Source organism: Hyperolius riggenbachi, chromosome 12 (genome assembly GCF_040937935.1).
Source record: "Hyperolius riggenbachi isolate aHypRig1 chromosome 12, aHypRig1.pri, whole genome shotgun sequence".
NCBI lineage: Eukaryota > Metazoa > Chordata > Amphibia > Anura > Hyperoliidae > Hyperolius > Hyperolius riggenbachi.
Genome location: NC_090657.1, coordinates 1,638,417 through 1,661,344, shown reverse-complemented (window position 1 = coordinate 1,661,344; position 22,928 = coordinate 1,638,417). Strand labels below are relative to the sequence as shown.

At 48.7% G+C, this 22,928-nt stretch overlaps 1 long non-coding RNA gene across 1 annotated transcript in view; it reads left to right on the top strand.

The window, feature by feature from the left end:
* LOC137542422 (uncharacterized) overlaps positions 1-22,928 on the top strand; it is a 53,592-nt gene that overhangs the window by 8,049 nt on the left and 22,615 nt on the right. Inside the window, exons 2-3 of the long non-coding RNA XR_011025423.1 lie at positions 4,195-4,251; positions 4,332-4,423. This is a non-coding gene — a long non-coding RNA (uncharacterized lncRNA). The remainder of the gene's footprint in view (positions 1-4,194; positions 4,252-4,331; positions 4,424-22,928) is intronic.

Sequence of the window (22,928 nt, the reverse complement as noted above, 5' to 3'; positions counted from 1 at the left end):
CAAGTTAGCGGAAAGTGACACTTTGTGAAAAAAACAATAAAAATCACTTTCTGCTAACTTGTGACAAAAAATATCTTCTATGAACTCACCATACTCCTAACAGAGTACCTTGGTATGTGTTCTTTCTAAAATGGGGTCATTTGTGGGGTTCCTATACTGCCCTGGCATTTTAGGGGCCCTAAACCTCGAGGAGTAGTCTGGAAACCAAATGCCGCAAAATGACTCTCAAAATCCTAAAGGTACTCATTGGACTTTGGGCCCCTTAGCGCAGTTAGGGTGCAAAAAAGTGCCACACGTGGTATCGCCGTACTCGTGAGAAGTAGTACAATGTATTTTGTGGTGTATTTTTACACATACCCATCCTGGGTGGGAGAAATATCTCTGTAAATGGACAATTGTGTGTAAACAAAAATCAAGATTGTCATTTACAGAGATTTCTCCCACCCAGCATGGATATGTGTACAAATACACACAAAAACACATTATACTACTTCTCCTGAGTATGGCAACTGCGCTAAGGGGCCCAAAGTCCAATGAGCACCTTTAGGCTTTACAGTGGTGCTTACAAATTGGCACCCCCCAAAATGCGAGGACAGTAAACACACCCCACAAATGACCCCATTTTGGAAAGTAGACACTTTAAGGTATTCAGAGAGGGGCATGGTGAATCCGTGGCAGATTAATTTTTTTTTTTTTGTCACAAAGTGTCATTTTCCGCTAACTTGTGACAAAAAAAATATCTTCTATGAACTCACTATGCCTCTCAGTGAATACTTTGGGATGTCTTCTTTCCAAAATGGGGTCATTTGGGGGGTATTTATACTATCCTGGCATTCTAGCCCCTCATGAAACATGACAGGTGGTCAGAAAAGTCAGAGATGCTTCAAAATGGGAAAATTCACTTTTTGCACCATAGTTTGTAAACGCTATAACTTTTACCCAAACCAATAAATATAGGCTGAATGTTTTTTTTTTTTTTTTAATCAAAAACATGTTTGTCCACATTTTTCGTGCTGCATGTATACAGAAATTTTACTTTATTTGAAAAATGTCAGCACAAAGTTAAAAAAAAAACATTTTTTGACAACATTCATGTCTCTTTTGATGAATATAATAAAAAGTAAAAATCGCAGCAGCAATCAAATAGCACCAAAAGAAAGCTTTATTAGTGACAAGAAAAGGAGCCAAAAATCATTTAGGTGGTAGGTTGTATGAGCGAGCAATAAACCATGAAGGCTGCAGTGGTCTGAATGGAAAAAAGGGTCTGGTCCTTAAGGGGGGGTAAAGCCTGCAGTCCTTTTGTGGTTAAGACAGTTGTTTGTAGTGCTTGGAAGCCATGTTCAGCTGCTGAGGTTACAAGTACCCATATCTGACACCTTTATAAGCTAACGGCTTTAAGATTATGCAATTAATAGTATGAGCATTGACCATCCCCTTTTGATATGTAATCAGAATAGACGGCAGTGGGTATTATATATGTGTGTGTGTGTGTGTGTGTGTGTGTGTATATACTAATATAGCTCTTTAGAAGTTGGCTGCAGCTGCTTGACTCTAGTACTGTAAACGGGCTCATTTAGACCATTAGCTCTTTTCAACAACAAAAGATAAAGCACACAGAAAATAACACAAGCCCCCGCCCCCCTCTTTTTGCTCTCTCCCCACCCCCCCAATCCCTTCCTCATCCGGTCATATAAATAGTTAATACAGTATGTTTAGCTTGTTTCTCAGTGTTTTGGGCACCATGTATAGGTTCTCTCTTGCCTGGCTGCAACCCTATTATTATTATTAATACTCACTGCACACAAACATAGCTGGTCGCAGGGTGTCTAACATTGATACTGAGACGGCCGATAACAGGCAGCTAGAAGTAGACTATCGTGCCTAAACGTATACAAGAGGGCAGCTGTGAAAACATATTATAATCAATCCTCTGAAGACTAGGCGGAGAGCTGACAGAGGAGCGCAGGAGAGACGATTTTGTACACCAACTGCACTGCTGGGCTTTGGCCACTGGGTGGTAGTAGGACTCTACTTAATTTTACATCCCAACAGCAAGGATGCCTCTACTCTGAAAATGAATATGATCGAGGGAATTCATCCCCGTTTAGTAATGATATTGGTGATGCTCTCCACTCCTTTCTCTGGCAGCTCTCAAAATTGTATACCCTTCTCAGTGAGCTACTAACTTATAATATAAGCCTATAAACCATATGCTAAGCATACTGTATGTACCTAGGATTTAAATACTATATATATCTCATTTATGGAGTGCATACTGGTAACTGTCTATATCTTGCTTAAACGATCTTATGAAAAAGACATGTCAGCCGCACCTTGGGCTTAGCACTTCTCCAGAGTAAATACATATGATAACCCTCTGGGGCCGTGGGTGGATTTGGTTCGGTGATGTGGATGGGGGGGGGGGGAAGGCGGAGCAACAGCCACATACAAAGTAAGTAACTTTATTCTTCTGCCACTAGGCAGCAAACTGATTCTATAATGAACCTTATTATAAAGCTACATAGCAGTTATCAGTCTCCCACTATGCGTCTAAATGTAACAGCTTTACAAATGATCACGGATAAGGGAGTGGGTATTCTATTCTCACAATATGCTGGCACGGCACTTTTAAAGAAATTCACATAACTAAAAGGCTGTTCCCGGGCTCTCCCTCCATCCACTCACTAAACCACAAATTTACTATTTAGGAGATCAGCACACAATCCCGGTCGCCCGCTCCCCCCCTAGATATCTTGCAGGAATTCTTTAAAGAGACTCTAACAAATTTTTCAGTATAGTTTTTATAGTTCTTCTATCCTATAAGTTCCTATGCCTGTTCTAATCTGCTCTGGCTTACTGCAGTCTTTCCTAACTGCACTGTCTCTGTAATAAATCAATGTATCTTTCCTCTGTCCTGTTTGTCGGGCTAAGGCTTGATTGTGTGGAATGTGCAGGGCTGCTTGTGATTGGTAGAAGCGATACAGACCCTCTGCAGGCCCCCTGCACACTCTGAATGACTCACACACTATGCTTAGCTGAGCCTATTAGAAGCTGGTTAGTTTGTTTGTAAACACTGCCTAAAACTGTTAATTACAAGCCAGGATTGCAGCAGAGAGTGGCAGAAACAGCAGAGAGGCACAGGAGAAAATAATGAATAAAATGGTATGCTTTTTATTGCAAGAATATTGGAATACAGATTCTCTTTAAGCTGCGTCTCTGCTGCTATGGACTCAGGGAAGATTGGTTGCTGGGCATGCTCACTGCTGAGGCCTCCAAACTTGACAATCAGGCCCGCTTTATCCTGGAGAAGTGTAAGAAACCGTTATATAATTCTGCCAAGTTTATTTACCCTGTTTAAATTGTGTTGAAATGCAAGGTAAATGTGTTTCTGTATTACTTTGATTATGGCCCTTTAAGAGATCAGCTTAAGGTTGAAGGGACACGCCCCCCGCAGTGTAGTAGAGCCTGGCTCTAGATGCAGAGGGGGAAAGTTCTAGAGACTTCTGGGCAGAAGCAGGACAGGTTTGTGGTTTTTCTCTTGTGCTGCTAGAGAAGTGTGTAGTGAGAGAGAGTAAATAAGAAAAGACTGTGCATTCAGAGGCGCTACACTGAAAAGGACTGTGCAATGGCTGATTAGAGAGAACTGTGTGGATTGCCACTAATAGGAAGAGACTCACAGTGCTGTCGAGGTACCAGACAGTGACTGTAGAATCCCGGATTAGATCATACCTCTGTACACACATTTTGTAGGATGACCAGAATACCAAAGAACATCTGCTATTGAACGTCATTATTATTCAACTGGTTCCCTGCCTGCTGAGTAGGACTTCATGGTTCCAGATCTTGTGTTCACCGGAACAAGAAACAGCACTGGGCCCCACCGCACGCTTCTAAGAACTGTAAGCGGTCCACTTGGACCACTGGGGAACAATAGGGAGGGTGTGCACCCGATTGTGAAGTTAGGGTCAGTCAGGGTCAGTTTGCAGTACTGTTGTTCATCAAGTGTCTGCACTGAAAATACAGACTTAGGAGAAATTGAAAAAAAAACTTGTTACAGGATATTGAACTGTTTGTGTTATATTGAACATTTTGCTTATCTTTATTACTGATACACCCATTAATCTGTCCTTCCATAGTAAAGGCAATTTTCTTGAATTTAATCACTGTTTGTGCATTCTTTTCTGGTTTGCGGAGCTCGAACCACCTGCCTTGCCCTCGGTTTACAGAAGATCGAAGGAAACTTAGTAATTGGTAATAGAACAATGCGTCACAATGCTAATGACTGGAATGTTCATGATGTGTGCTAAAGCTGTGCCTTCATCTTTATCCAGAAAATCAATCAAAGAGCGAGCTCATCCAAATGCTGGTACAGAAGGGGTATGGCTCAGAACCTACTAAAACCTGGAAACAAGAACAAGAAAAGGTATACATATGTAAAATGTGTACAGAAAGTCCCCTACCTACAGACAACTTGTTAGTTTCATACGGACAGTTGTCTTCATGTATAAAATGTACGGTTTTGTTACATGTAGTATTGTATAAACTGTTGTAAGTAGTTTTGCATGGTAAAGGCACATTAACCCTCCTGGCGGTATGAATTTTTTTTTTAAATCATGTAGCGAGCCCTGGGCTCGCTACATGATAGCCGCTGCTCAGCGGCATCCCCCCCGCCCTCTTCGATCGCCATCGGCGATCTCCGATCAGGAAATCCCGTTCAAAGAACGGGATTTCCTGGAGGGCTTCCCCCGTCGCCATGGCGTCACCGACGTCAGTGACGTCATTGGGAGTCCCGATCCACCCCTCGGCGCTGCCTGGCACTGATTGGCCAGGCAGCGCACTGGGTGTGGGGGGGGGGGGGGGGACCGCGCGCCGCAACGGATAGCGGCGATCGGGCGCAGGCCGGCGGCAATCAGTGTGCTGGCGCAGCTAGCAAAGCGCTAGCTGCGTCCAGCAAAAAAAAAAAAAAAAAATTAAGAAAATCGTCCCAGCAGGGCTGGAGAAAACCTCCTGCGCGGCTTACCCCGAACTACGGGGTTACCGCCAGGAAGGTTAAGAACGAAAACAAAAAGGTCTTATACCTTATGTCCATGTCCAGAGTTATGCGAAAGTCATTTATCTACGTTTCACTATGTATAACACTGGACTTGACTTACAACTTGTACCGACTTGTCATTAGCCTAATACAGGAAGGGCGTGTCCTTTACCAGGAAAGGCACTTTTGCATAACCATTGTGACCCCAGTATTGTGGCCATTTTTGTTTTTCTTAAAACTGCAAAAAAAGATAAAGCATTGTTAACCACCCTGGTGTTCTGATTAAATCGCCAGGGTGGCTGCGGGAGGGTTTTTTTTTAATTAAAAAAAAAACTATTTCATGCAGCCAACTGAAAGTTGGCTGCATGAAAGCCCACTAGAGGGCGCTCCGGAGGCGATCTTCTGATCGCCTCCGGCGGCAAGAAATAACACGGAAGGCCGCAATGAGCGGCCCTCCGTGTTTCGCTTCCCTCGTCGCCATGGCGACGAGCGGAGTGACGTCATGGACGTCAGCTGACGTCTGCCGCCTCCGATCCAGCCCTTAGCGCTGGCCGGAACTGTTTGTTCCGGCTACGCTGGGCTCGGGCGGCTGGGGGGACCCTCTTTCGCCGCTGCACGCGGCGGATCGCCGCGCTGCAGCGGCGATCAGGCAGCACACGCGGCTGGCAAAGTGCCGGCTGCGTGTGCTGCACTTTATTTGGTGAAAATCGGCCCAGCAGGGCCTGAGCGGCAGCCTCTGGCGGTGTTGGACGAGCTGAGCTCGTCCAGACCGCTCAGCAGGTTAAGCAACGCTATCTGAACAGTATAGCCATCTGGATCAGGTAATATGTTTTTTTTTTTCTGTTTTTTTCTTCTAGAAATAGGCCAGCTCAGGCAGCCCCTACTTACAAGGATTCCTAATTTATCTGTGGTATATTCTCTGCATAGATGTGTACATCACCTTTCTTACCAGAATTGCTATGCACAGAATATAGATAGCTTTCATTCTCCTAACATTTCCCCCCCAAAGTCGGAGTATCGGGGGCATGGCCAAGATGGCGTGCTAGGCAGACGCGGGTCCCGTGAGCTCTGCTGCCTGGCTAGTTCAATCTACTTTCATCCAAGTCTCTGCTAACCCTAAAGTGCATTTCTGGGTGACGAAAAGCAGCCCCATCATCCTGGAGACTTGGTGGGATGCTCCTTTACTACCTCCGGACGGAGCAAGCTCTACAGATCTGAGCTACCAGGCAGGCGTGCTCAGCAGAGCTTGAATATTCGAGTAGCTTGAATATTCGAGATCTTTTTAGCTATTCGAGCTCGAATACTGAGCTCAAATAGCTGCAGCTATTCGAATGGGCTATTCGAGTGAACTCAAATAGCCCACTCACTATTCGAGCAAACAGCGCTATTCGAGCTCGAAAAGCGTCATAGCCCAGCTTGATGTCCTTAGAGCCAATCAGAGGGCTCCCAGGCCCTCTGACGGCAGCCAATCACAGAGGGGGACCCTGGCCAGCCCCTACCCTATAAAAAGCGGCCGCCGTGTTCGGTTTTTCCATCCTTGCCTGACTTTGTACAGAGAGAGATCTGCTCCTTTGTGCTTTGGCTTAGCAAGAGCTCTATAGTGGTCAATTACCTAGCATTTTTGCTCACATACACCTGCTATATACACCTATATTGTTGTTAGTTAGATAGACATTGTATTTTAGTTAGTAGCTTGTGTGTTACATAGACAGGCAGCTGCTGCAGGCAAGCTTACACAGCTTTAGGCCTCAGGGCCTTGCCTGTGTGGGCACAGCTGTCCTCCTGTCCTCTGTTAGTTTATTTCTCATCTATACCAGTGTTTCTGCTGTCCTTTACTACTGAGTGATTGTATTTTGTAGTTATACTGTAGTCTGTAACTGTACTAGGACACTCACTGTCACTGTTTGTTCATAGCTCCTGCGTGTGTGCGTGCAGTACACACACTCTATTTCCTTCTGATTACTACTGATTATTGTAATTTCTAGTTGTACTTACTGTTACTACTTACTTACTACTAGGGAGGGACACTCAGTCACTGTTCATAGGCTAGCTCCTGCGCGTGTGTGTGTGTGTGTGTGTGTGTGTGTGTGTGTGTGTGTGTGCACACTATCTGTACAGTACACACACACACTCTATTTACTTCTACTGAATCTGATTACTACTGATTATTGTATTTTCTAGTTAGTGTACTAGGGGACACACTCACTGTTCACTGTTCACACTTACTGATTACTGAATTATTGTATTTTGTATTAGTACTGTACTAGTAATTGTGACGAATCAACGTTTATTCGTCCTAAAAAAGTAGTTAGAGCCTTATAAAATATTCCCTGTTGCCACTATTAAAAAAATGACAGCAGATAGGGAAAGGCTTGGTTTATAAAAAGACCAGGGAAGCCTGGGGTTAACAGTTCCTCTCCCTGGTCAAATGTAGCAAATGCTCTTATTACCTAGTTTTTTCGCACCTCCGTGTGACAAAGGGTCCTGGGCATTCAGGGACCCCCAACCAGGCAGAAAGACGGAAATCTCACACCTCCACTGCCTAACCCCGACTTGGTGGCTCCTCAGCTCCGTACATGAAAAGAGCAGCCACAGGAGGTCCTGCTAACATCCTGCAGAAGCCACTTAGAGACTACAGCTGGCGTTCTCAATGACCTCAGGAATCCCAATATTCATATGTTCTCCATATTTCCTTCATAATTCCTGGCATAGCAGATCTCCCTGCCCATGCCACTGCACAGGTTATGGGATTCCACAGGGCGCTGGTTCTGACAGGTTTACGGACCAATCGGACTGCCAGATCTAGCGTAAGATTGTTTTAAAATAACCCTCTAATACCCCAGGGGTCTGATCCCCCAAGTTTGGTATCAACGTTCTTGATAAATTCTGACAAACCTAAAAATGTTACTAGATTTAACATAACTTGTATGGTTTGCAGATGAGCACACTTATCATGATTCAGGTAAATTCTTGCCTCTATGAGAGGGGCAGAGACCTCCTGTTCCAAAGAGGTGTGTGATCCACGCCCCCTAACCCCTCCTTGCTGGAGTGGGGGCTATAACCAGACAGAGCCCAGAAAGCTCTGCGTCCTTTACCTTCAATCTGATGCCTAGTAACATCCTGGCAGCCCGCAGGGACACGGGCCAACCTCCATCTTTGAACTTTCTAACAAAGGCCTGTTGGCCGCATGGCAACCGCCATTTTGGGACTTTCGCCAAAGACTTGCGATTGCCGCATGGACTACCAATAACGGTATTTGAACTGTATATAATCAGACATTCTGTCTCTCTTCCTCTCTTCTCTGTCCAATCAATCTGTTCTAAAATAAGCTGTGTATGTAGTTTAGAAATAAACTAACGATTTTATCGTTCAGTCTTGTGCCTGTTCTGGTCATCTGATTGCTGCTATAACGAATCTGCCCTCTGAAGAGTCAGTCATACTACCGCATCGTTTTATGATTTGCTTATAAATTGTTTGCTAGCTAGGTTGTAAATAACAGTTTCCTCCTTCTAGGATTAGCTAGTACCAGATTTCCTTTGCGAAATCGATAACGTTAGTTTCTCGATTGTAAATACAATTCGAGATTGCATCATATAGGGACCCAGTAACCTTTCTTTAACGTCACATTGCTCACAGTCTTTAAGCCGTCGGAAGTGACTATTCCCCGAATGGTGACTTGAACGTGATTGGGCTGGCTACTGTATTATGATAGCGGGAGTCTCTTTCCTCCCCTGAACTTGAGAGAGTGGTGGCAGTTATTACCCGATTTCCAGCGCGAAATCGATATTTTTAGTGTACCGATAGTATATACAATCAAAATTGTACATGTATGGGCACCTCCAACCAATCTTAACCGTTTACTACGCACACAGTGAATTTGCCTCCAGCAGTCTCTAGTGCATGAGACCTGCATAGCAACAGTGGCCTAGTAATACGGGATTGGTGGATGTTTGTCCCATTACATATTGTCGGCAGCTGCGCGACCAATCTTTATTTGTCAGTCTGTTCACCGTACTTCTGCGTATGCTAACGGGAGCAGATTAGACGGGATTGGCACGCTCTGTCTCCCTTTACTTTCTTCCCTCTGACGATCCAGCAACCGGTCTCGTTGTCCGTCTGCGCCCGTACTTCCTGCGTACGCTAACGGGAGCAGATCTCGACGGGATCGCGGGGCTGGATTGTCACAGTAATCACTTAGCGATCTAATCACTTAGTGATTAGTGTCACCTCACCCACCAACCCACTCCATTAAAGTACCCCACTTTTTCACCCGCCCTTTTAAAAAACTTTATTTGTTTACTCCCAAAACTTCTAAGATGTCTGGAAGTGGCAGCCAGCGCGGTTTGGGCAAAGGGAAGGGCAGCAAAGGGAGTCAGGAGAGGGAGCAGCATTGTGGCAAGCTGCGGCCGCGCCACCATGCACAGTTCCGCAGCAGCTGCGTCAGTGGCTAACATTCCGCCTATAGCCACTGGCCGTGGACGCCTTGGGCGCCGCCCAGCAGGAGCAACTCACGCTGCAGAGACGCAGCAGCAGCGTGTAGTACCTGCTCCTATTTTCCTCCAGCCGGGTCGGAAACGTCCCATTGAGGAAAAGGATGCAGCCACTGTGGTGCAACTGATGACGGAGGATGAGCAGCCCGCCATCAGCTCTGCATCCGAGGCCTCCACCCTCACCAACACCACCACCACCCCTGTTCGCAGCAGTTGCCCAGCAGGGCCTGGGGAGGAGGCCAGTTCACCGTCAGTTGGCGATCTGTCATTCAGCAGTCTTTTGACCCCAGGCATCATGAGTCAATTGTCTGCTGTTGGCGATTTGGAGGAGGAGATGCTGATGGGCACTTTGGGGGATGAGGGATTGGACAGCAAGACTGTGGCGACAGTCAAGCAGCCCATCCATGCATCAGGAGAGGAGTTTGGGGGGTCATCATCCCAGCAGGACATGTTTCAGGAGGGGAGGATGATGATGATGACGTGGTGACAGACAAAGACTGGGTGCTGCCACCACCAGCACCTGGGGATGTCATCAGCAGCTAGGAGGAGGGAGGAGGAGGATGCGCTTGTGGGCCTTGCAAGGAGGCGCATCATTGCAAGCATTGGTAGCAGTAGGCAGGTCCCACAGCCTGCTGGTGTCTCAGGCTCAGCAGCATCAGCATCTGCCAGTACCACCACCAGCCGCACCCAAGCCCCCCCCCCCAACCACCACAGGGAGACAGGCAGCAGCGGCTCCAGGCCGTAGGGGGTTGTTCTTGTCACCAATCTGGTGATTTTTCACAATGCCCACAGTTTTCAGCAAGTACCCCACTTGCAACCACTGTCAGCGGAAGTTGAGCAGAGGTGCAGACCCCTTAAAGTTCAGCACCAGCTCGCTCATCAACCACCTTGCTGCTAAACATTTCCACCAGCATGAGAAGTTCCAGAGGCTGAAGGCATCTGGTGCTGGCAGTGGCACCACACCCATCACTGCACAGCCTTCAGCAGCAGCAGCAGCCACCCGCCCTCCTGCTCCTCCAGCAGCACCAGCAGGAGTGCGGAAACGCACTGCTCCTCCCCCCTCTGCAACTCCTGCCGCCGACACTGAGGCCTGTTCTGGCAGCCAGTCCTCAGTGGCCTCCTCTGCTGTGTCCGCTGATTCCCATGCTAGCAAAAGGCCACGCCAGAGCCTTTTGAGCAAGTCCTTCCAGGGAGTGGTTAGGGCTCTGCCTCCCAGCAGCCGTCGCGTGCGTCAGCTGAACGGCTTGCTGGCACGGGCCATGTGCTCCCAACTCCTGCCGTACACGCTCGTGCAGGAGGGGAGCGACATGCGTGCGCTGCTTGCTTGTGCAGCCCCAGACTGGCAGCTCCCCAGCAGACACTACTTTGCCCGCTAGGCCATTCCTGCACTGCACCGCTTTGTGATGGCCAATGTGGAGCGAGGGCTGGAGCACGCGGTTGGTGAAAGGGTCCACGTCACCATGGACTCCTGGAGCAGCCGCTTCGGGACAGGCCGCTACCTGTCCTTCACTGTCAACTGGGTCAGCTTGGTGGAAGGGGGTGAGGATGGGAGAGCAGCAGTGGGCACAGCAGCAGCAGCAACACAGTGGGTGGTGCCACCCCGCAGGGTCAGGGGAACTGCAGCAGGTTCCTCCGATCCTCTGCCATCCTCCGGCACACCTGGCCAAACCCCCGCCTCAGCAGCAGCATGAAGGCCCGCCACTGCCAAGCGCTGCTGCAGTTGGTCAGCCTTGGGAAGACCAAACTGATGGCAACCCATGTGTTGGCCAAACTCCAGGAGCAGGAGAGGATTTGGCTGACCCCCAGAGGCCTCAGAGTCGGAGAGGTGGTGGCCGACAATGGGGCCAATCTGGTTGCCGCAATTGACGGGAAACCTGACCCACATCCCCTGTCTTGCCCACGTGCTGAACCTGGTGGTGCAGAAGTTATTGCGCACCTACCAGGGGATGGGCGAACTGCTGGAAACTGCAAGGAATGTTGTGTGTCACTTCCGGCGCTCACCTGCAGCCTGTGCGAGCCTGGAAGACGTGCAAAAGGAACTGGAGCTGCCACACCGTCGGCTGATCCTTGACGTTCAAACTCGCTGGAACTCCACCCTGGCGATGTTGGAGCGTCTGGTTGAACAGAAGCACGCTGTCAACCAGTACCTTGCCCTGGCCACTGTTTCCGCCGCTCAGAAAAGGGACAAGACCAGCAACATCCCGTCCATCATCCCCGATGACGACTGGAGGCACATGCAGCAGGTGTGCTTAGTGCTGGCTCCCTTTCTGCAGGCCACTAACGTGGTGAGCAGGGACCATGCTATGGTCTGCGAGTGGGTGCCCCTGGTTTGTCTGCTGAACAGGGCCCTCGATGCTTTGCTGGAACAGGGAGCGGCAGCCTTGGCGCAGCAGGAGCGGCATGCAGCTGCACAGTCCACCTCTGAGGGGGAGGAGGAGGAGGACTTGGTGGAGGTCCCTGACCTTGCTGCTGATGAGGGTGATCAGCACAGCGCAGCTGAGTTGGTGCGGGGGTGGAGAGAGGAGGAGGCAGAGGAGGAGGATGAGGACAGCACTGCCGTCGATGTGCCAGCACACGTGGCCCGCCTCTTCCCAATGGCAGCGCACATGCTGAAGTGCCTGCGCAAGGACCCCAGGGTGATCCAGATGAAGCAGAGGGAGGACATCTGGATCAGCATGATGTTGGACCCACGCCTCAAGGGGAAGTTGAGCCAGTTCCTGCCGCCTGCAGGAGGAGACCCAGCGCAACAAATAAGGAGCTTGCAGCAGGCCCTTGTTGAGCACTTGGAGGAAGCCTTCCCCCAGCCTTCCACCCCCACTGTCCAGCCAGCACAGAGGCAGCAGCAGGTGCCTGCATCCAGCAGCAAGCGCCCCACAGACCTGCTGTCTCTCAGCCACGAGCTCTACAGGACTGTAGAGGCTCCGGCAGCAGTGACTAGAGAGGAGGTGCATGCAGCAGCATCCTCCTCCGGTCACAGCCAGCGCCTGACCCGCATGGTGGCTGACTACATGGGGTCCTACAGCGGGCTTGACAGCGATGCCCCTGTTGATCCCATGGAGTATTGGGTCAAGCGCCTGGAGATCTGGAGCGAGCTGGCGCAGTACGCCCTGGAAGTGCTGTCCTGCCCCCCTTCCAGCGTGCTGTCCGAGCGCTGCTTCAGTGCAGCTGGTGGCGTGGTCACCGAGAAACGCTCACGTCTGTCTCACAAGTCTGTGGACAGACTGACGTTTCTCAAGATGAACCAGGCGTGGGTGGAAGGAGAGTTCCTGGCCCCTGTTGTCAGTGAGAGGGGGACATGAACTGGCTGCCGGAAGAACCATCGTTAATGTGCCTTACCACCCTTTACCACCTCCTGGCTCCTGCTCACTAAGCCAGCTTGGTTCACTTTGACTATTACGTCGCCTGCAGCCACACATTTTACACCTACAGTGGGCTGCTGTGTACTGCCCTTCTGTCTGTCTGTGTTTCCCACTGCCAGGGTACACACATTTACCTTCTGCTGCCGCTCTGCCACCAGCTATTACGTCAAACAATAGCTGCCCCTGCTGCCTGTATTTACCTTTAAAAAAAAAAAAGTTTAATTTTTCTAAAGTGCCCGGGTTGAAAACTGTGATGTCCCAGTTGTGTATTGGACACGATATGGGCTTTACGACCGCTGTCTGGGACCTCCTGCTGTGTTTATTTACAGCCCTGGTATCACCGCTAGGTACCAGGGCTATTATGTCACGCTGCCTGCCTCATTGACTGCCTGCTGCCACACACTCATCCTCTTCCTCCTGCTGCTGAATTTACCTCCTGCTGTCTGTGTGTTTCCACTGCCAGGGAGCACATACAATGGCGCTTCCACCATGCGCCACCAGCTATTTGTTCCGCTCAAAAATAGCTGCATTTCTTTAAAAAACGATAAAAATATATATACTTTTTATTAATACTTTGTGATATTATTTTTAGAGGTGTCCGGGTTGAAAACTGTGTTGTCCCAGTTGTGTATTGGACATGATGTGGGCTTCACGACCGCTGTCTGGAACCTCATGCTGTGTATTTACGGCCTGGTACCACCGCTAGCCACAGCCTATTGTGTCTCGCTGCCTGCCTCATTGACTGCCTGCTGCCACACAATCCTCCTCCTCCTCCTCCTCCTCCTCCTCCTCCTCCTCCTCCTCCTCCTCCTCCTCCTCCTCCTCCTCCTCCTCCTCCTCCTCCTCCTCCTCCTCCTCCTCCTCCTGCTGCTGCTGCTGAATTTACCTCCTGCTGTCTGTTTCCACTGCCAGGGAGCACATACAATGGCACTTCCAACATGCGTGTGCCACCAGCTATTTATTACGCTCAAAAATAGCTGCATTTCTTTAAAAAAAATAAAAATAAAAGAGAAATAAGTGAAGAAGATATAGAAAAAGACGAAATAGAAAAATATGATGAAGATGAAGGTGTAGAAGTAGTATATACACTGTACTGAACAGAATTTTGGACAAAACTTCTCCTTCCACTTTTTTTTTTTTTTTTAAGGAACATCCCCCACATAATCACTTGCTGTTGTTACTTGGAAAAAAAGATGTTTCTTGCATCATTTACCCTCAAAACAAGTGTTGGAAGCTATTTAACCACCCTGGCGTTCTGATTAAATCGCCAGGGTGGCTGCGGGAGGGTTTTTTTTTTAAATAAAAAAAAACTATTTCATGCAGCCAACTGAAAGTTGGCTGCATGAAAGCCCACTAGAGGGCGCTCCGGAGGCGTTCTTCCGATCGCCTCCGGCGCCCAGAATAAACAAGGAAGGCCGCAATGAGCGGCCTTCCTTGTTTTGCTTACATCGTCGCCATAGCGACGAGCGGAGTGACGTCATCGACGTCAGCTGACGTCAGCCGCCTCCGATCCAGCCCTTAGCGCTGGCCGGAACTTTTTGTTCAGGCTACGCTGGGCTCAGGCGGCTGGGGGACCCTCTTTCGCGGCGGCGATCAGGCAGCACACGCGGCTGGCAAAGTGCCGGCTGCGTGTGCTGCTTTTTATTTGATGAAAATCGGCCCAGCAGGGCCTGAGCGGCAGCCTCCGGCGGTGTTGGACGAGCTGAGCTCGTCCAGACCGCTCAGGTGGTTAAGGCCAATTTGAATAGTCAAATCGAATAATGAGCTCGAATACCAACTCGAATAGTGAGCTCGAAGTCCGAGGTCGAATCTAATAGTAAAAAATATTCGACTCGAATATTCGACCGACCGCAAATAATTTACTATTCGAATTCGACCAAACTCGAATAATAAAAAGGGGTATCCGAGCATCACTGCTACCAGGCAGACGTAGCAGGTCCCTCCCACCCGCAGAGATCCCCGCGCTGCTTAACTTCCTACGGAGACATGGGAAACAAAAAAGGGGGAAAAAAGGACAAGTCGGATGGAGGAACATTATCTGATAGAACTCAGCCTGCACCGCACGTTCCGAAACACAAAACAAAAGAATCCCAGATGGAAGATCCGGACGCCATGTCTGACCACGTGGAAGACTCTAAGCAGCTTCCTACCACCGCGGAGTTGATGGAGGCGATTAAGACCTGTCAGTCGGCACTGACCACCAAAATTGATTACATAGAAGCGAAATTCAGCCTTCTGCATCAGGATGTGTCTGACATATGAGACCGTACAAAAGAGCTGGAGCGGAGGGTGTCTGACGTAGAGGACAGAATCATCTCCTATGATGCGGACATCCCAGACGTGAAGAAGCGTCTCACTCAGCTAGAGAATAGAGCGATTGATGCGGAAAATCGCAACAGAAGGAATAATCTGAGGCTGCTGGGCTTACCTGAAGGCTCGGAAGGGAAAGAGGTCGCACAGTATATGGAGGGGCTACTCAAACAACTGCTCCCACCAGAGACTTTCCCAATATTTTACTATCAAAAGGGCCCATTGCATCCCTATGTAACGTGGACCTCCTGGCAAGTATCCAAGGCCTATGATTTTTTGCCTTCTCAATTTTAAGGACCCTGATGCCATTTTAGCAGCAGCCCGACAAGTGAAAGATCTGAAGCTGGAAAACAGGCTTATGTTGTTCCCGGACTACACCGCGGAAACGCAGAAGCAAATGTACTCCTTCCAAGCGGTTAAGGCAAAGCTAAGAGAAAACAGTTTATTCAATGCTATTCCCTGCAAAGCTTAGAATTCAAGATGGAGACGAAACTATCTTTTGTGAAAAACCGGCGGAAGCACTGAGCTGGCTGGATAAACGCCTGGAGGATCCACAATGAGGTTAAGTACTCTGATTTTACTACCAAGTTAGCCAGGTGTTGGTACGAGCTATCTGAGCTGTTATTATAAGCTTTCTACGGAAGCGGGCTTTTATTATTTCTTAAAGAATGCTATGCTTCTGTTTTATGCACCAGACATGGAGATAAATGAACATGTATAAGGAGTTATAGACTGGTTTGTTTTATTACCTGACAAGGGTACGGGTTTGTTCTAGAAGTTATCTCTGTATTGCTAGTAAATCCACTGTTCCCGAACTTGATGAGGGGTTGTTTCACACGTTATGGATTTTAATGGTTAATATGGCAAGACGATGCTATGTCTTGTGGTTTGAACGTGACTTTGGCGCACAAACTTCCCGCACTTTTTACCAAATACCACACGGCTGCACATATGTACTTTCATGTATGTGGGGACGTCCATACGCTCACTGATTTCTTTCTACCTACCTATGCTATCGATATAAATACGGGAGTATAGGGTCATCTTTAACAGGGGCAAAACTTTTAAATGACTGCTACTCTTCATAAATATAACTGATATGCCTCATGAGTCTCATTACTCCTACCCGACTTATAGGTCTTATACACCCTGTGGTGAGACCATTCTGCTGGTCGTGGACAGTCTCTGGAACAGAAACTTATTATACAGCTCGTTTCTTTATCAACAGCATGAGGACTATACTAACTGCAGCACTATTCATTATAGTGCTCCTACTCAGAGAAGATGTTTACCACATTTACATAAGCAGTCGCGGTCTCTGGGAATATATGCCGCTTATAATGTTACATGTAACTGTTATGGTGTGACGTTGTAGCTTCATTAAGTTTTATTATTATGGTTACATTTCTGTACACTGCATTAACCTCCTTGGCGGTAATCCCGAACTGAGCTCGGGGTATGCCGCCGGAGGTCGCCGCTCAGGCCCTGCTGGGCCGATTTTGATTCTGAAAAAAGCAGCACACGCAGCTGGCACTTTGCCAGCCGCGTGTGCTGCCCGATCGCCGCCGCTCCGCGGCGATCCGCCGCGTGCAGCGGCGAAAGAGGGTCCCCCCAGCCGCCCGAACCCAGCGCAGCCGGAACAAACAGTTCCGGCCGGTGCTAGGGGCTGGATCGGGCAGCTCTGACGTCAGGACGTCGACTGACGTCCATGACGTCACTCCGCTCGTCGCCATGGCGACGAGGAAAGCGAAACAAGAGAGGCCGCTCATTGCGGCCTATCTTGTTACTTTCGATTGCCGGAGGCGATCGAAAGTACGCTTCAGGAGCGCCCTCTAGTGGGCTTTCATGCAGCCAACTTTCAGTTGGCTGCATGAAATATTTTTTTTTTAATTAAAAAAAAACCCCATTGCAGCCTCCCTGGCAAAATAAACTAACTGCCAGGGAGGTTAAGACAGTTGTTTGTAGTGCTTGGAAGCCGTGTTCAGCTGCTGAGGTTACAAGTACCCATATCTGACACCTTTCTAAGCTAACGGCTTGAAGATTATGCAATTAATAGTATGAGCATTCACCATCCCCTTTTGATACGTAATCAGAATAGATGGCAGTGGGTATATACATACACACATATATATATATATACATACATACATACACATATACATATATACATATACATACATGCCGATAACAGGCAGCTAGAAGTAGACTATCGTGCCTAAGCGTATACAAGAGGGCAGCTGTGAAAACATATAATAATTAATCCTCTGAAGACTAGGCGGAGAGCTGACAGAGGAGCGCAGGAGAGACGATTTTGGAGAGAGAGGGAGAGGGGGAGGGGGAGGGGGAGGGAGGGGGAGGGGGAGGGGGAGAGGGAGACCTCTTTTTGCTCTCTACCCCCAATCCCTTCCTCATCCGGTCATATAAATAGTTAATACAGTATGTTTAGCTTGTTTCTCAGTATCTTAGGCACCATGTATAGGTTCTCTCTTGCCTGGCTGCAACCCTATTATTATTAATACCCGCTGCACACAAACATAGCAGGTCGCAGGGTCTCTAACATTGATACTGAGACGGCCGATAACAGGCAGCTAGAAGTAGACTATCGTGCCTAAACGTATACAAGAGGGCAGCTGTGAAAACATATAATAATCCTCTGAAGACTAGGCGGAGAGCTGACAGAGGAGCGCAGGAGAGACGATTTTGTACACCAACTGCACTGCTGGGCTTTGGCCACTGGGTGGTAGTATGACTCTACTTAATTTTACATCCCAACAGCAAGGATGCCTCTACTCTGAAAATGAATATGATCGAGGGAATTCATCCCCGTTTAGTAATGATATTGGTGATGCTCTCCACTCCTTTCTATGGCAGCTCTCAAAATTGTATACTCTTCTCAGTGAACTACTACCTTATAATATAAGCCTATAAACCATATGCTAAGCATACTGTATGTACCTAGGATTTAAATACTGTATATTATATAAATGATCACGGATAATGGAGTGGGTATTCTATTCTCACAATATGCTGGCACGGCACTTTTTAAGAAATAAATTCACCTAACTAAAAGGCTGTTCCCGGGATCTCCCTCCGTCCACTCACTAAACCACAAATTTACTATTTAGGAGATCAGCACACAATCCCGGTTGCCCCCTTCCCCCCTCCCCCTTCTCCTCCTCCCAAGCCCCCCCCCCCTCCTTGCTCCAATGGGCTTTGTAGTTGTAAGGAATTTTAAGCATAAGTATATAAGTATATACACTGTCAGCCATTTTGTCTCTTCTGCAGCCATCTTAGAATCCATACATATTGCAGTAAGCTTCTAGTCTAGCTAAAGCTTGAAGACTGTACCTACCTGTCATGCAACACTGCATTCTTACTTCTTTTCTGTTCTATCTTTGTCTATCTCTTCAATTTACAGGAAACTTTTAATGTGCCACCCTAACTGTCAATAAACACCTGCAGAGATATGTCATATGCTATGCTGGGAAAGTCCTATCATGTAAATGATTTATCATGTAAATTTTATCATGTAAATCGGCTGGAATTTCTATGTCTATTGAGTTTGCGCAGGCTGTACAAATTTCTGCATAAATATGATTCAAAGGCAATACAATCAATCTGCTTGTCAACCACAACCTGTCTGTGTGTCTCTTATTGTGACTGACCAGATTCAAAGCCAGTACTGGTAAAGAAATCACAGAGTATTATATCTAGGTCATCCTCGATGGTCCAGTGGATCTGAAAAGTGACCATTCCTTACAGTAGTGTTTAATCCAACAGTTCTTATAAATAACTCCACCCTTATGAGACAGTGGATATAACTACAGGTTATCTGATGAAAGTATTGTTTAAAACTAAGTATTACCCTCAGTTTTGAAACTGAGTGAGGCTGGGCAGCAGTCTCTTGGACATGCAGACCACTGCGCCCTGTATATGCACCAAAAGGAAAAAGGTTATTTTTTCCTTCCAGGACATTTTTTGCGGCTTTTTTTTTTTTTTTTTTTTTTGGTTATTTGAGTATACATACCAGTCCTAGTTTGGGACTGTAGGTTCTCTGTTTATCAGTAAGTTTGGGGATACAAGATGTCCAGGTAACTGTTGGCTCTACAGGATGTAGGGTGGGGGGTTTTTATGGTTAAGGGTTACACAGTAATTTGGCTATGCATTTGGATGTACTGCCTATTTCTCTCCTGTCTTTCTTTCCAACTTGTCTCGCCCCGTCTCTGGCCCGGGCCTGTCCCTGCTTTACTTCGCCATGACAAATGTAAGTATACACTGCATAGATATACTGCCCAAGCACACATCCTAATGTTAGTAATGCTATGGATAAATTACAATCAGGGGTCCTCAGCAGGACCCCAAATGCAAAGTTTCCCCGAAAATTCTGGTGTTTTTTTGGGTTTGCCGCATGCGAACCCGACCCAGAATGCTGCAATCCGAGCCGAATACGAAGCCTGCCGAATGTGCGCACACTAATTCAGCCGGATGGAGCTGTGGGTTCGGGTTCGGCTTCGGGATTCGGGGATGACGTGATTGGGCCAATCAGAAGTCTTCCTGCCGAGGACCTGGCAATCCTAGCAACCAATCAGAGGAGGGGAGCCTGGCCATCCCCTCCTCTATATAAGGCAGCGGCCATCTTGCGGAGCTGCGCACTTGTGTGACTGCTGCTGGTACTGAGAGATTCTCCAGTGCTGTGCTGTGTCTGAGCAAGTGCTTTTCACTGCTAAACCTAGCGTTTTGCTTCCTAAACACCTCCTAAACACATTTATTGTTGTCTTATATAGTTAGCTAGTATTTTGAATGTTTTTAGTCAGCTAGTGTATAGTGTATACTGTGCTAGGCTAGTGTTAGTCTGTGTGCAGGCTAGGCCTGCTAGCCTATGTAGCCTTAGCCTACTACTAGCTTAGGTAGGTTAGGGATTCTAGTTAGTTGTGTACTTAGTAGTACTAGTTTAGTTAATTATTACTGCTGCAGTCTGTTACTTTATTAGTTTCAGTACTGTGTTAGTTAGTTACTGACTGTGACAGGCCACCACCAGCATCCGTTGTGAGTGACCTGACCTGTGACTGTCTGTCACCTGCCTGAGCCTATTGATTGATTGTGTCTGACCGTGTGTGACCGATTGTTGTAATTGTCACCGACTGTCTGCCGTACGACTTACTTGTAGCGTAGTACGCTAGGTGTTTCTTAGTTACCTGCGTGCGTACTACTACTAGTGAGTACTACTATACTACTAGTCTACTAGTACCCGTTCACTTATTTTTTTTTTCACTGTTACTGTGTGATTTTATTATCATCTGTAGTGTGTGTAATAAGAGTTACAACACATACAGGCCACCACCAGCATCCGTTGTGAGTGACTTGTGACTGTCTGTTATTAAAGTTTACACCCTTTCCCGCCCTCTTCTACTTTTTTTTTTTACTGTATTTGTATAGTGCACAATGACTGGCAGAGGTAGAGGGCGATGCAACACCAGGAGAGGCAGCTCCATTGCAAGAACCACTGCCAGCAGCAGCAGCAGGTCTGGGACTGGTCCGCCGCCAGCCACAGACCGCAGGGAGGAGGGAGCAGAGGCGCAACAGCAGCGTGTTGCGCCCATCTTTGAGACGGGTCGTCACCCACGGCCCATTGGGGAGAGTCAGGTCCAGGCTGTGGTGGAAATGATGGTGGGGCAGAAAGTCACCTTTTCCAGCCAGGCCTCCAGCACCAGCGAGACCAGTGCCACCAGCACTCCTGTCCGCAGCAGGCCTCCACCAGCACTTGAGGCCATGTACACCTGATGAAGGGGATGTCCCCGAAACATGTTGTGCTGAATGATTCGATAAACGCAAGTTTTGAAGTCAGTTGAGTGCCGTCTCCTTATTGATGAAAATTGTGCCGCAAGTGGAGTGGTGACCCACGGGAGAGTTGAGCACCGGCGACCCAGGCAGGATCAGGCCTGTGGAGAAGGTTACCCAGGGATATTGACTTTTGCACTTAAGGCCATGGTCACAGTGACCCCATCTACCAGCCTCAATGAGCACGCTCTTCTCCCCTGAGACTGTGACCATGTACAGGGATGTTTTGGAGAAGTATGAGTTGGACATCATGGGGCCATCCAAGAAGAGGGAGTTTGAGGTGCAGAAGTTTGTCGTTGGCGCTGAGGAGGAGGGGCATGATGCAGGGGATGTTGGGGTAGAGGAGTTGGTTGAGGCGGGCTCACAGGATATGTTTGGGGTTGATGATGATGACTTGATAGATCATTCCTATGTGCCACCAGTACCACCAGCACAGTTGGTTGAAGGCAGCTCGCCATCGGAGGAGGAGGCATCTCTGGCGCAGAGGCGCGGCAGCAGCAAGGCGGCCAGCACAGGGCGTGGAAGGCAGGAGCCACAGTCTGCTGCTTCAGTCGCTACCACCACCTGCAGCAAACCTCTAACTAAAACCAAAAAGGCACAATCCTCCAATGGGCACCCAAAAACCCCAGCCTTCAGGCTCAAAGAGCAGGTTGAAGTCCCCAGTCTGGCGGTACTTCGCCAAGTGCCCAGTGGACCCGACCCGTGCAATTTGCAACAGTTGCAATCTCAGTCTCAGCAGAGGTCGCGATATCCACAAATTGAGTACCTCATGCCTGCAGACCCACTTACAGAGCAGACATTTTGAGGACTTTAATGAGTTGAAGAAGCTTATGCAAAGTGGTGCAGGCAGTGGTCAGAGCCAGACAGCCACTGCACAGATTTCAGCGGCGGCAGCAGCAGCCGACCCTCCTGCCCATCCAGCAGCAGCAGCCGACCCTCCTGCCCATCCAGCAGCAGCAGCAGCCCCTCCTGCCCATCCAGCAGCACAGCAGCAACTCACTCCCACCCCCCAGGCAGCCAGTCCTCAGTGGCCTCATCAGCTCCCTCCACAGTGGCCTCATCAGCTCCCTCCACAGTGGCCTCATCAGCTCCCTCCACAGTGGCCTCATCAGCTCCCTCCACAGTGGCCTCCTCATCCCCCTGTGCAGGCAAACGCCGTCAGACCCTGCTCAGCAAAGTATTCCCCGGTGTGACCAAGGTGCTGCCTCCCGCCCACAGACGCATCCAGTTTCTGAACGGGTTGCTTGCCCGGGCCATGTGCTCCCAGCTCCTGCCATATTCCTTTGTGCAGGAGGGGAGGGACATCAGAGCGCTGCTGCAGGTTGGGATCCCGTAGTGGCAAGTCCCCAGCCACCACTATTTCTCCCGCAGGGCTATCCCAGCACTGCACTGATCTGCCATGGAGAACGTGGGCCGCGCGCTGGATCACGCTGTCAGTGCGCGGATCCACATAACCATGGATTCCTGGAGCAGCCGGTTTAGGACAGAGGGCTATCTGTCCTTTACGGCCCACTGGGTCAGCCTGGTGGAAAGCCAGAGCAAGGAAGCAGCAGGTCCATCCTCGGGCCCAGCAGCACCAGTCGCCCACTACGTGATGCCACCGCGCGGGGTCAGGGGAGAAGCAGCAGCTCCCACCGCCAAGCAATTCCATCTCTCCAGCAGCGTGAAGGCCCGGCACTGCCAAGCGCTGCTGGAGATGAAAAGCCTGGGGAAAAACTCCTTGATGGCATCAAACGTGCTCCGGTGAATCGTGGGAGACATACCATGCTCCAAACATCAAATACTAATGCTCAGACTACTATTACATTATGCTAGGAAATCCTTAAATGGAAACAACCATCCATACCATCCTTACTGGACTGGAAGAAATTGGTAAATTCAGCGCTCCCACTCTATAAA